The 11,315-nt window shown below is 47.6% G+C and overlaps 1 long non-coding RNA gene across 1 annotated transcript; it reads left to right on the forward strand.

Annotated features, from left to right (window-relative positions):
* The first annotated feature begins 9,336 nt into the window (after positions 1-9,336).
* Positions 9,337-10,920, forward strand: LOC115496271 (uncharacterized). Its single transcript, XR_003961743.4, has 3 exons — positions 9,337-9,471; positions 9,880-10,034; positions 10,548-10,920. It is a non-coding gene; the product is annotated as an uncharacterized lncRNA (long non-coding RNA).
* Positions 10,921-11,315: the final 395 nt, after the last annotated feature.

The following is an 11,315-nucleotide window of genomic DNA, read 5'->3' on the forward strand; positions in this document are numbered from 1 at the left end:
CAGCAGGTCCATAGATCATGGCGACCTTAGCATCATGTCAAGGGGCCTCACTTCATCAGGGATAATGAGCATCTCCCACCGGTTTCTTCCCATCATTCATTTGAGATCCAGAAGTTCATCATGCAAATGACAAACAGTGTTAATTTTCTGCAAATAATTCCTCCAGATGTCCGCAGGATTCCAGCGCTCCTTGCCCAGAACAGTAAAATATGTTTGTCTTCCTCCCTATAATTCATCACCAGGCCCACAAATCTCCCCAAAGTCTCTACAAACAAAGCAGGATGCAGAGTGCAGAGGATAATAGTTCACTGCAAACGTCTCCAGGTGCCTGTGTGCCCCACACAAGAAAAGGAGTGGTGGAAGAGATCCAGAAGTTTCTTCTCGTCTGAACTGTGTTTAACTGCTTTTAGTCTTGCAAAGACAGTGAGTGGGATGGTCTGAGCCAAGCCTCACACGAGCAAAGTCATTGTGGGAGGAGAAACTCAGGAGGAATTTTTATGGGTTTGAAGTTCAGGTCTGTCATTCTGGAATGGTTTGATCTGGAGTGAAATCTCCTGCAAAATGTATCTGCATCACTAGGGGCCTCTCCAGGAAATCCATGCTTTATCGTGGATCTGCATCATGCTGTGTTTTCTGATGAGTACTAAAGCACTTAGCCAGAGTTTGGTTTCTCCAAGCATCTCTCGGCTTACTGGATTCCAGATCCAACCAAAAATACATGAAGAGTTGAATTTCAGGAAGATTTGGGACACAGAGCACAAGAAGTTTTGGCTTGGATGAATTTGAAGATATGATGCAGGAATTGACTCCAGCCAGTGTATCTGGCTGGGAGTAGGGCAGACCCATGATGAGGCAGACAGAAAAATGATTATTTTTGACTCACACAAGAGGTCATCAGGCAGCTAGGACCCAAATCCAAGGAGAGTAGTGCAAATCCTGGACTTCTTCCCATGTTCCAAGTAAAGTTCAGAAGAATTTGAGGGTACTGAGCTTGCCTCAGGCTTGAAAAGCTTCTGTACTTGAGTTCTATTTGGTTGGATATGTACAAATGTGTGTGTTGTTTTATTTAGCTGGACATGGACAAAATCAAGGCCATCCCAAAACTCTCTCCTCTGGCTGCTGAGAGCACCCGACCATGTGCTCCTGCCTTACCTTGACAGCCATCAAGGGCTAGAGCAGCCTGGGGGCTCAGTCCTGAGCTCCAGCATGGAAATGGCCTGACCTGGAGCCACATTAAGGATGGAGCCACCAGCTCAGAGTGCGTGTGCTGGAGGAGAGAGCATCCCAAGCTCTGGAAGGTCCTATGAGGGGCCAGGGCCCCTCTTGCCAATGGCACAGGGGGGCAGTGTGAGGTGGGTGTGTCACCTGACAGAGAGCAGGAAGGCATTGCTCTCTGCTCTTCTCTTCTGTTTCCCACCACGCTTAACAGCCCCAGCTTTGCTGGGGATTTTTCCTCTCCATTTGCCAGCCCTGGAAGCTGCTGCACCCACTCCCTCCTTCACTGGCCTTTTCACATTGGAAGGGTTTTTAAAGGTCCCTCTAAGCAGCAGCTGCTTTGTGGCTTTGTGGGTTTTTTGGTGTTTTTTATGATGGGCTGGAAATTAATTTCTTTTTCACTGGCGTTGGACTATCCATTCCCCACGTCACAGTGCAGAATGAGCTCATAACTCTCTTGTCTGCCTCGTGGCTGAGTTATGGGGTCTTCTGCAGGGTAGCCCAAAGGGTTTAATTTAACAGTGGAATTTGGAGGAAAGCAATGGAGTTCTGACAACTGTCTAGTGCTTTTGCTGTTGGTGCACTTGGAAAATGTTCCTTAATATCTGACTGAAAGGTTCCTTGTTTTAAATTACGCTTGGGCCTTCTTGTCCTTCCCATAGATGGGGAAAGGTGAATGGTTTTTATTCCCCCTCCCCTTTCTCTTTTTGTTTGTCTGAAGATTGCAACCATGTCTCCATCCTCTTTAGACTGAGCATCACAAATGCTTTCCACCCCTCCTTGCCAACTGTCTCCTATAGATTTCCAGTCACTGTTGTCTGTCTCCCTTGGAGTGTCTCCAATTGTTCACACCGTCTGGAAGATCAGCATCCCAAACTGGACAACATGTTCCAGCTGAGCCTGTAACAGTGCGAGGGGAACTTGGACTACTTGCACATGACATCCTCTCTGTGCTCTGATCCTGGCTGCCCTTGGCATGATCTTCAACCTCTTTTGGGGCAAGTGGGGTGAAGTGCTTTGGTTGCTGTCTGGGCCTCCTGTGGTGGTCTCCTTGTCACCACACACGGACACTAATAAGGCCATCTGCCGTAGGAACCTGTGTCTCGGATCAGGGATGCTCGGGTGAGCTAATGGGAAAGGACAGAAGATGCCTGCTGCTTGCAGGAGCTCGTTAACCCCCCTGCAGATGCTCCTCCATGTACTTTCCTGCATGAGACTATTCACAGGCTGCTTTAATGTGCCTGTTAATGGCGAAATTGGTGGAGTTGTGTCCACTGGATCGCTCTTCTCCTCACAGAACTGTGGAGCAGCCATGGGGAAAGAAACAAAGTCCTTGGTTTTTCCTCATCCCTAGCTTTGATTTTTTGTAATTTCCCCTTACAGCCATCAGCAGACTTCATGATTTTTTAAGGCCCAGCTCATTTTTTGTCCCCTTAATGAGTAATAACACCTTAAGGGCACTGTCCCATGGCTTTGTTCCTCTCAAAGCAGCACCTAATCCTGTAGTATTTGCTCAGCAGAATGGTCCCTGGTTTTTCCTGGACTTGCATGGAGGACATGGTATGGATCCAAGTGCAGTTCAGGAGCTGGGCTCTTGCACCAGGGTGATTATAAACTAATAGAATTTGTTATGTTGGAAAAGACCTCTTAGATCACCAAGTCCAACTGTTAACCCAGCAGTACAAAGCCCCCAAGTGTCTTGTAGACTAAACTGTGTCCCCAGGTGCCACATCCACAGGTTTTTGAACACGTCTAAGGATGGTGATTCCACCACTTTCCTTGTTTGTCTGTTCCAGTGCTTGAACACCCTTTCAGTGAAGGAATTTCTCCGAATATCCGATCGTCACCTCCCTTGGCACAGCTTGAGGCCACTTCCTCTTGTCCCATCATTATTCCCTGAGGGCAGAGCTTGACCCCTACCTGGCCACAGCCTCCTGTTGGGGAATTGTGGAGAGTGAGAAGATCCCCCTCTGGGGCTCTTTTTCTCCAGGTTAAAGAACCCCAGCTCCCTCAGCTGCTCCTCACTGGTCTTGTTCCTCCTTCTTGACTTGAGGGTGTGGAGAGCAAAGCTGAGGAATTGCTTGTGAATCAGGATGGCAAATAAGTCATGAACAAGAGATAATTTATTATGGTTGCTTGTAGGCCAACCTAGCTGGAGGTGGAAGGGTGAGTGGGTCAAGCCAGCAGCTGGAAAAGCTGAGTAGGAGCCCTGAACCTCCTGAGGGAAGGAAAGACTGAGATCCTTAAGTTGTTCTCCTCCTGCTCTGGACTGGGCATGGATCTGACACACCCTGAAGACCTTACAGCATTCTAGCAGTAGGGATGGAAAGGCAGATGTATTGTGAGGGTCTGGAGTTACAACTCCTCAGGTGATACTTGTGTAACACCTGTCTCAGTGGAAATGACCAGAGAACCTGAGAAATCCCTCTTGTTTCTGAGGAGTTCCCCCCCCCAGCCCCATCTGGGTAAGGAAATCAGGATAACTGGCTTGTCTTGCTTTTAGCAGTGTATTTGAGGCAATCATCTATTTTTGGCACCACTTGGGCACCACAAGTTCTGTGGGACAGCCCCTGTCTCTACCTCAAACTCATCTCCTGGGGTCAGGTGATTAGATGAGACTCTTTTTCATCTAAGTGCTTTTTGTTTTGCTTTCTAATCTGTGGAGGGGAGCTGGCAGATGCCATCTTTAAAGGTGAGGAAAATGGAGCCAACGTTTTGTATTCCAGAAATCTCATTATTTTCCAACTAATATACTGATTTTGGATGCTTGGGGTTTGGCAGTGGTGCAAGGGTCATTGCTGAACAAAGCAGAAGCAGGCCTATCCTAGAGAAGCCTGTCTGGGTAAAATACACATTTTCTAAGAGTGGAAAACATGAATTCTCTGGGTCATGTCAAGGAATGAGGCCTTGTGGGTAATTTCCCTTTGGCTCTGACTTGATGAAAGCTTTTATAAAAGGAAAAAGTGTGTTTTAAGAAGTTACTTGATACTTATCTGTCCGGAGTGCTTTTCCCAGGCTGGATTTGGGGAGGGATTATCTCAGATTTTCATTTAGTTCTGAAATCCTGGCTATTGGTTTTATAAACTAAAACCCCTTCGCAGCAGGTTGCTTGTTCTGTCTTGTTGTTTTAGCTTGATGCCTAGGAAGGAATTTAAATTTCCTGAACGGATGGAGCCTGCGCCTCGCTGGGGTAAATCAGCATCGTTCAAATATTTAAAGGCAGATGCATCAATACTGGCAGCTGAGGATCTGGCTTACTTTGATTAAAATCTGATCAAGATTACTCAGCCTTGCCAAGGGACTTGGATTACCAGTCTATAAAAAGAAGAGGAGGAGAGGAGAGGACATTAAATATAAAAATAATCCAATGAAGGACGTTAAGCTAAACTCACTGCAAATTGAACAATAATGAAAACATCCTCCTTAAGCAGGTGGAGGGCAGCAGGGCTTGCAGGCAAGTAGGAGGCTTGGAGGTGGGGTTGAGGTAGAAATACTGCCCTGGGGTTTCTTATGGGCATGGCCTCGTCTTTTAAAGGCAGATTTTTTTTTTTTTTTCAAAGGAGGGCCTTGCTCATTAAAAAAACCCCAAGGAAGCGTTGTGGGAGGAGATGTGGGTGACAAATCCTTCGGAAAATCCTTGCCTCTGCTTCCTCAGGAGACCTGGGCTAGTGCCAAATCTCACTAGCAAAGAGGTGATTGAAGCTGAGGAACAGAAAATCAACTCTCTTACAGACTGTAGAATGTGAAATGTGCTTTTGTCTTTAGGGCTTCTTACAGGGGTTGAATTTCAACTCTTCCCTTCCATCACAGCATTTTTTTCACCCTGGTTTTTCATTACTTTTTAAATGTAAAGCATACTCAAGGAATGTTATTATGCCATGGGATTAAGCTTGATAGCCAGTGACTGATGGGGACACTGCACCAAGCTCACTGCTTGCTGAGCCATTTCAGGAGTCTGTCCAACCATCTGGCACGTGTCTAGATTTCCCAAGATTTCTTATGCTTATGGTCTCTAAACCCTGGTATAATGGAAAGTGTCCCTGCCCATGGCATGGGCTTGAAACTAGATGATCTTTAAGGTCCCTTCCAACCCAAACCATGATTCCCTGTGCTCCTATGAAGTGCTGTATCTATCAGTAGGTCAGGCACACGGGGGTCCTAAACTTGTTGGTTTTTGAAGCCTCCAGATCCCAGTGAGGTGAGCAGATTTCCCCCTTCTCTTTCTGGAGCATGCTGGCTAGCTGGCATAGGAAGGTGATCTCTGTAGAAGACATGTGGGTGGAAGGAGATCTATGGGGGTTGCAGGACTTGAGTGTCCTTTTGACAGGCCACAGTGAGCAGGGTGCATGGAGGGCTGGCTGGTCTGAGACTGGGAGATGCTTTGAGTGTGTCAGAGGACTCTGGGAGCCTGGAGAGTGGGGCTGAGAGGCCTTAAAATAATCACAGAATCCTTGAATAGTTTGGGTTGGAAGGGACCTTATAAGATCATCTTGTTCCAACCTCGCTGCCAAGGGTGGGGGAGGTGACTTAAAGTGACACATCTCAGATTGCTGGAGGGCAGGAGACAGGGTGGCTGTGGGACCTCCTGGGCAATTACATCCCTGGATGGCCAGTGACATCGCCTGGATGCCCCTGGATGCCCCATCCCAGACTGCAGTGATGGCAGTCTGTCCCGTTTTCTTTAATCAGAATGAGGGTTGGATGAGGATAAGATTGTGTTTTAATAAATATTTGTTAGCAAGTGCCTTCCCCTCCCCCCTCCCCTCTAATAATGTTCATTCTCCCTGCAGGAACACGTGCGTCGTTCAGCTTCTGTTGCTCCATGTGTCGTGCTCCATTACTCCATCTCACTCGCAGCCACGGAGTAGGAGGAACTCTGCCAAGGCTTTTTCTGGGAATTTGCTCTGGTCCTGCTACTTCCCTGGTGGTGCTCCACTGATGTGGGTTGTTTGCAGGGGGAATAAAATGCTCAGCTGTCAGCTCCTGAATGGCCTGCCAGAGACCAAGGCAAGGACCAGCCCCTCCTTCAGCTCTGTGTTACACAGCCATGGTAAGTTTTGGGCCACGACTTTTGGGAGAGAAAAGTTGCTAAGCAATAAACGTGACCTTCTCGCCGTGTTCTAAAAGATGTGAGACTTTCCTTAAGGCATCCTTGGGATAAAGGTTCTTCCCCCACAGCCTTTCTCAGGTGCGAAAACAGGGTCTGCAAGTGGCCGTGATACCCTGTGAAGAGGCAGCCCTGTCTGAGGTGTGATTGTATTCTCACGGGGTGTGAAACAGTGTTTAAAAACATTGATAATTGAAATGCACTGGTGAGCATGTTTTTCAAACCCTTGCTTTCTTGCTAGAAATAAGATTACCCTTACCCAGACTAAGTGGCTGCAGAGAAGGTAGACCTGCAATGGTGCCTGGGCCGTGCCTTGGTTAAGTTCAGGCTGAATTTCTGATGACCCAGAAGGGATTCCAGCAGCCCCTCAGCTGTTTGCAGGTCTGAGGATCAGTGGTACTGTGCTTATGAACCAGCACTGCATTGAGCAAGGCTGGGACCAAAAGCCTCCTCAGTCTCAAACTGCCTATAAAATGAAGGAGCTGAGGGTTCCCAAGTGTCAGGTTTGCACTCACAGGCAAGTTCCAGAGAAATAATAAGGTAGATGCTTATTATTTAATAAGAAGGTTCTTGCTGCTTGCTTCAGTTTCTTTCAGGCCATGGGAGGGAGCAGGGGAAATTTGAACCATCTGATGTACATTAGTAATGAGAGATTAATGCTGTGCATGAGCAGGGGCTTTATTACTGCAGGAGCTGTAATATCTTATACTTTCTGAGTGTCTTATACTTTCTGATTTATAATTCCTTCCTGATCTGGAGTCTTTGGCCAAGCATCTTTGTACGCAAAGCCTGAGGAATATTTGATGGGAAAGCCCCTTTTTACATGGGACATGCCTGCAAACCTCTGCTGCCAGGTCACAGCAGCTTCAGGACATTTGGCCACCAGAGTGGGCTAGAATGACACAGGGTTGGTAAGGAGTGGTCAGTAGTTTGTGTAGCTCCACAACCCACACCTGTGCCTGCAGCATCCTGGCCTGCAGAGCCTCTGTGCTCACTCAAGAGGTGTTTCACCTCAGCACAGGCTCTTCAGGCTGTTCTCTGAGCTGTGCCTAAACCCTCTGTCCCATCTGGATTTCTTCTCTCCAAGAGCTGGACAGGGCAGCTGCCCACGCTCAGTTGTAGCACCCTTCCTTCTTGCCTTTTTTCCCTGAGAAAAGAGGGTTAATGTGGTTTTGGCTCCTTTTTGCCCACCCCTAATAACTTTCCACCCTGATGGCTGATTGCAGCTCTGTATGTCAGAGACCTTAAAGATAACGAGTTCCTACCAGCTTGATATAAATAGATGGCCGAGGAGAAGACTTTATCTTTGCCCCTCTCTGCCAAAGGAGTTCAATCCTTATCAGTGCAAGAGCATCTGTGTGTGAGAGAATGAGGAACAGAATGTCATGAATGCCTCTGGGGAAAGCTGCTCTTGGAGACAGTACCCTACTGCATCCTGCAGAATCCCACTGGGAAACGTAACTCCATGGGAAATGGGAGTATTGCTGGCCCTGCTAGGGGCTGAGCACTGTGTGAGGCTTTCTGCTGATTGTTTTCCCTGCATCCTTTCATAAGAGACTAAAAGAAGTGATGTGTGTGGTGTTGCCAGCCTGACTTTGAGCAGGAAGCACAGGGACAGGAGCCTGGAGCAGAGGATTGCAGACTGCTTCCCAGGGGATGAGGCTGTTTTAGCCTCTGACTGGTTGATGGGGCATCTTTCTCCTCCAGCAGCACTTGTTTTCCCTGGGGAATAGCCCCTGTTTCTAGGATGGTCCTCCAGCTCATCACCCAGCTCCCTTCCTGCCCTCTTTGCCTTTTGCAGAAAGCTGTTTAATCAAGGGTGTATCAAAATCCATCTGTCTACACTGGTGTCAACAACTTGGCTTCAGGGACATTTTAAATCATTTTCTAACTGAATTCTGTAATGGATTTTATTGCTGAGAGAATGGAAAGCAGGGCAGCAAAGGTGTTTTAATTACATCTGATTGTGGCATCTTGCAGACTTGCCCTGTCAGTTGTTCTGGCACAGCATCATTTAGAGGCTGCTTTTGCCAGCATGGGCACATTAGCTGGAGGGGGGTTACTGATCACAGAGGAAATCATTGATATTTTACTACTGACATTATCTTGGAGCTGGGTCTTCTTTTTCTACCTTGCTTTTGTGGCATCAACTTCTCCTGCTTGAGAGGATTCCAATCCTATATCATGTTATCTGGGGGCAGTGAAAACCAATCACCTGCCTTATTATTGTACGGGCATCATATTGGAGTGGAGCAGAAGTGCTTTGCTTGCTCTGAAGAGAAGCTGTGTTGCTGCAAGGGAGATGTCTCTCTGAGCCCTTTCCCCAGCTCACATTTCGGTTTCACAGCCTGTTAACATACAAACAGCTTCCCTTTTTCTGGGTCCAGCAGGGGAAGATTGAAATGCTGTCTCCAGCAAGACTATCTGGAGAAAGAAGGAGGGAGTGTGACAGGGAAAGGCTGAGGGTCTCACTAGGTTGAAACACCCCTGTCAGACCCATGGGATGGGATCAGCAAGTGGAGTAAGTCCTGGGCAGGCAGGGGTGTAGTAGGTGCAATAAAGCACATTTTTGGAAGTGCCTGCTCACCACACAAGAGGAGCTCCAGCTGGGTACGTGTGGGAATGCCAAGAACTATTGTATCTCTACACATTTAAGGTGTGTTTTCACTGACACTCAGAGCTCATGGTCTCTGCAATGATGCCTGTGTGTTTTCTGGAGCATTCAGCAGGTAGCAGCTGCCCGTGCCCATACCTTGACTTGCCATTTAAAACTGCTCAACAGGCAGGAACTGTTTGAATCTAACCTGGGGTCTGGAGGAATGAGAGTCCGAGGAGGAGTAGGGCAGAGCTGATGTCATTTTTCTACATGACTGCTAGTATTACTTCCATTCTTTCCAAAGCTTTTGGCTGTGATTTAATAGGTAGCTCAATCCTCAATATCCACAATTTTTCAAAGCTGGAACGTGTCTGTGTTCCTGACAACACTCATCTGTGTCATTTCCTCCTCTTAATAGTTGTAACCTCAGCTGCAGATTAGAAGTGCTTTGTTTATGACTCCTGGGTGCTCTGCACTTGATGCATCTCCCGACAGATGCAGGGCAAACTCCGCTCCTCCTGCCCAGCCTGGCTCGCAGTGATGGATTAAGTAGGTAAGTAATAGAGTGGTAATGAGATAACCACTGACATCAAGCATTAACGTGGGAATAAATGAAGTTACCAGCCAGAACTAATGGCCTGAACTATCACTGGGTTGTAATTAATGAGTGTGGTGGCTGAGATTTACAAGGATATTTTAGGATACTCCTTGCATGCAGCTTTGGGTTTTATGGCTTGGTTGGAGAGAAATTGGTTAATGCCAAGAACTTAATGAATGGGCAGAAGCTGTTCTTTGTCAGTTTGAAGTGCTCTTCTTGTGGAAGAGGCCAGAATGGCACATGTGGAATATCTGCCTTTTCATTACTTCAGGGACTGGAGGAGGGTGGGATGCTGTGGCCTCTTGGTCTCTCAAACTCTCAGTGCAAGGTATCTTGAATCTCTTGTTTCTTCTGTATTATTAGGTCAGAGTAGGAGGAGTCCTGGTGGAAGCAGGGCATCTGAAGTGAACCTATGGACAAGCTCACCTGGATGTAGAAGAGATTGCCATTGATGTGGGTTCTCCACCCAGGACCTCTCAACTGAGCAATGACAAGCTGCCCTGTTCTGCCCCATGAAGGTGGGACTTCTGGTTTCTTCTTCAGGTCTTCTCCTTCTTGCTGCTCTGATGTCCATGTGATCCAGCTGCCTGTACCTCACACAGGAGTTTCCTGGAGCAGGAAATGAGGTGTCCATGCCCAGAGGGCTTTGTCTGGAGACCCAGCCCTCCCTGCTCCCGCAGCTTTCTTGGTGTGTGACCCTGTTTAATGCTTCTCAGACATGTAAGAAGCATTTCAGAGGTGGTTGCTAGGCTGTTGCAGGAAACACAGCAGAGCAGCCAAAATTCTTCATGATAATTGGTGGGAATACTCCAGCCACCTCACTGCTGCCTTCCTCATCTTTCCATGGCAACACTCCCCCTCCAGCAGCCCAGGTGCTTGTGGTTGGATAGAGTAGGAGTTTCTGAGTCCTCTGTCTTTTAAATCACCCCTTGGAGCACGGAGGGAACATCTGTACTTTTAAAGTATGGGCATCATGTGATACAACAAATAACTTCACTTGCTCTAACCATACTCTTTTTTTATGCTGGCAGAGACAGAAAACTTTGGAAACATGCCTGAATCAGACCCTTGCATTTCTTTGGTGGAAAGAGCTGTTACGTTGTTTTGGGAGAGAAAGGTGCAGAAAGACTTGAATGTTTCTTTTCCTTCCCATGGTCTGAGCCACCACACCTCTCTGTGCTGGAGAGAGGAGTGAGACCACACTCAGCATCTGGTGAGCACAGGGAAGGACAATCTTTTTCTTTCTGGCAGAGATAGCCTGGATGGAGCTGTGATGTCTCCTACAGGAAGGCAGGATGGTGGCTGGAAGGCACAGAGATAAGAGAGAGCAGAAAGGAGAGAAAGAGAGAGAGGTCAGGCACTGCCTCATCCTCATTTCTGTTCCCTGCTGTACACAAGGGTGTGTGGGGCACAAGACAAGATGAACAGGGAAACTGCCTGTTGGGTGATGCCCAGCTCTGCCAGCATGGGCAGAGTTGGGCATTGCAGAGCAGAGGCATCTTCCTGCTCCCCGTTTCTCTGAAACATTCTCCATGCATGTTCTAGTACCATTAGCTTTTCCCAGACCTGTTTTACAGGCATTTTTAATGATTCCAAGGGAAAATGAGACTCAAGTGGCCACTGGCAAACCCAGCCCAAAGCTGCCCAGACTTGGGGAGGTTGCCACTTTGTCTGGAAGCATTCTTTATCCTTGGTGCAGGCTCTGTAGTTCCCTTCCATGTTGAAAAGGAGGAGGAAGAAATTTCCATCAGGCTCAGTAAGTTCCTTTCCATGCTGAACAGGAGGAAGAAATTTCCACT

This window comes from Taeniopygia guttata, chromosome 8 (genome assembly GCF_048771995.1).
Source record: "Taeniopygia guttata chromosome 8, bTaeGut7.mat, whole genome shotgun sequence".
Taxonomy (NCBI): domain Eukaryota; kingdom Metazoa; phylum Chordata; class Aves; order Passeriformes; family Estrildidae; genus Taeniopygia; species Taeniopygia guttata.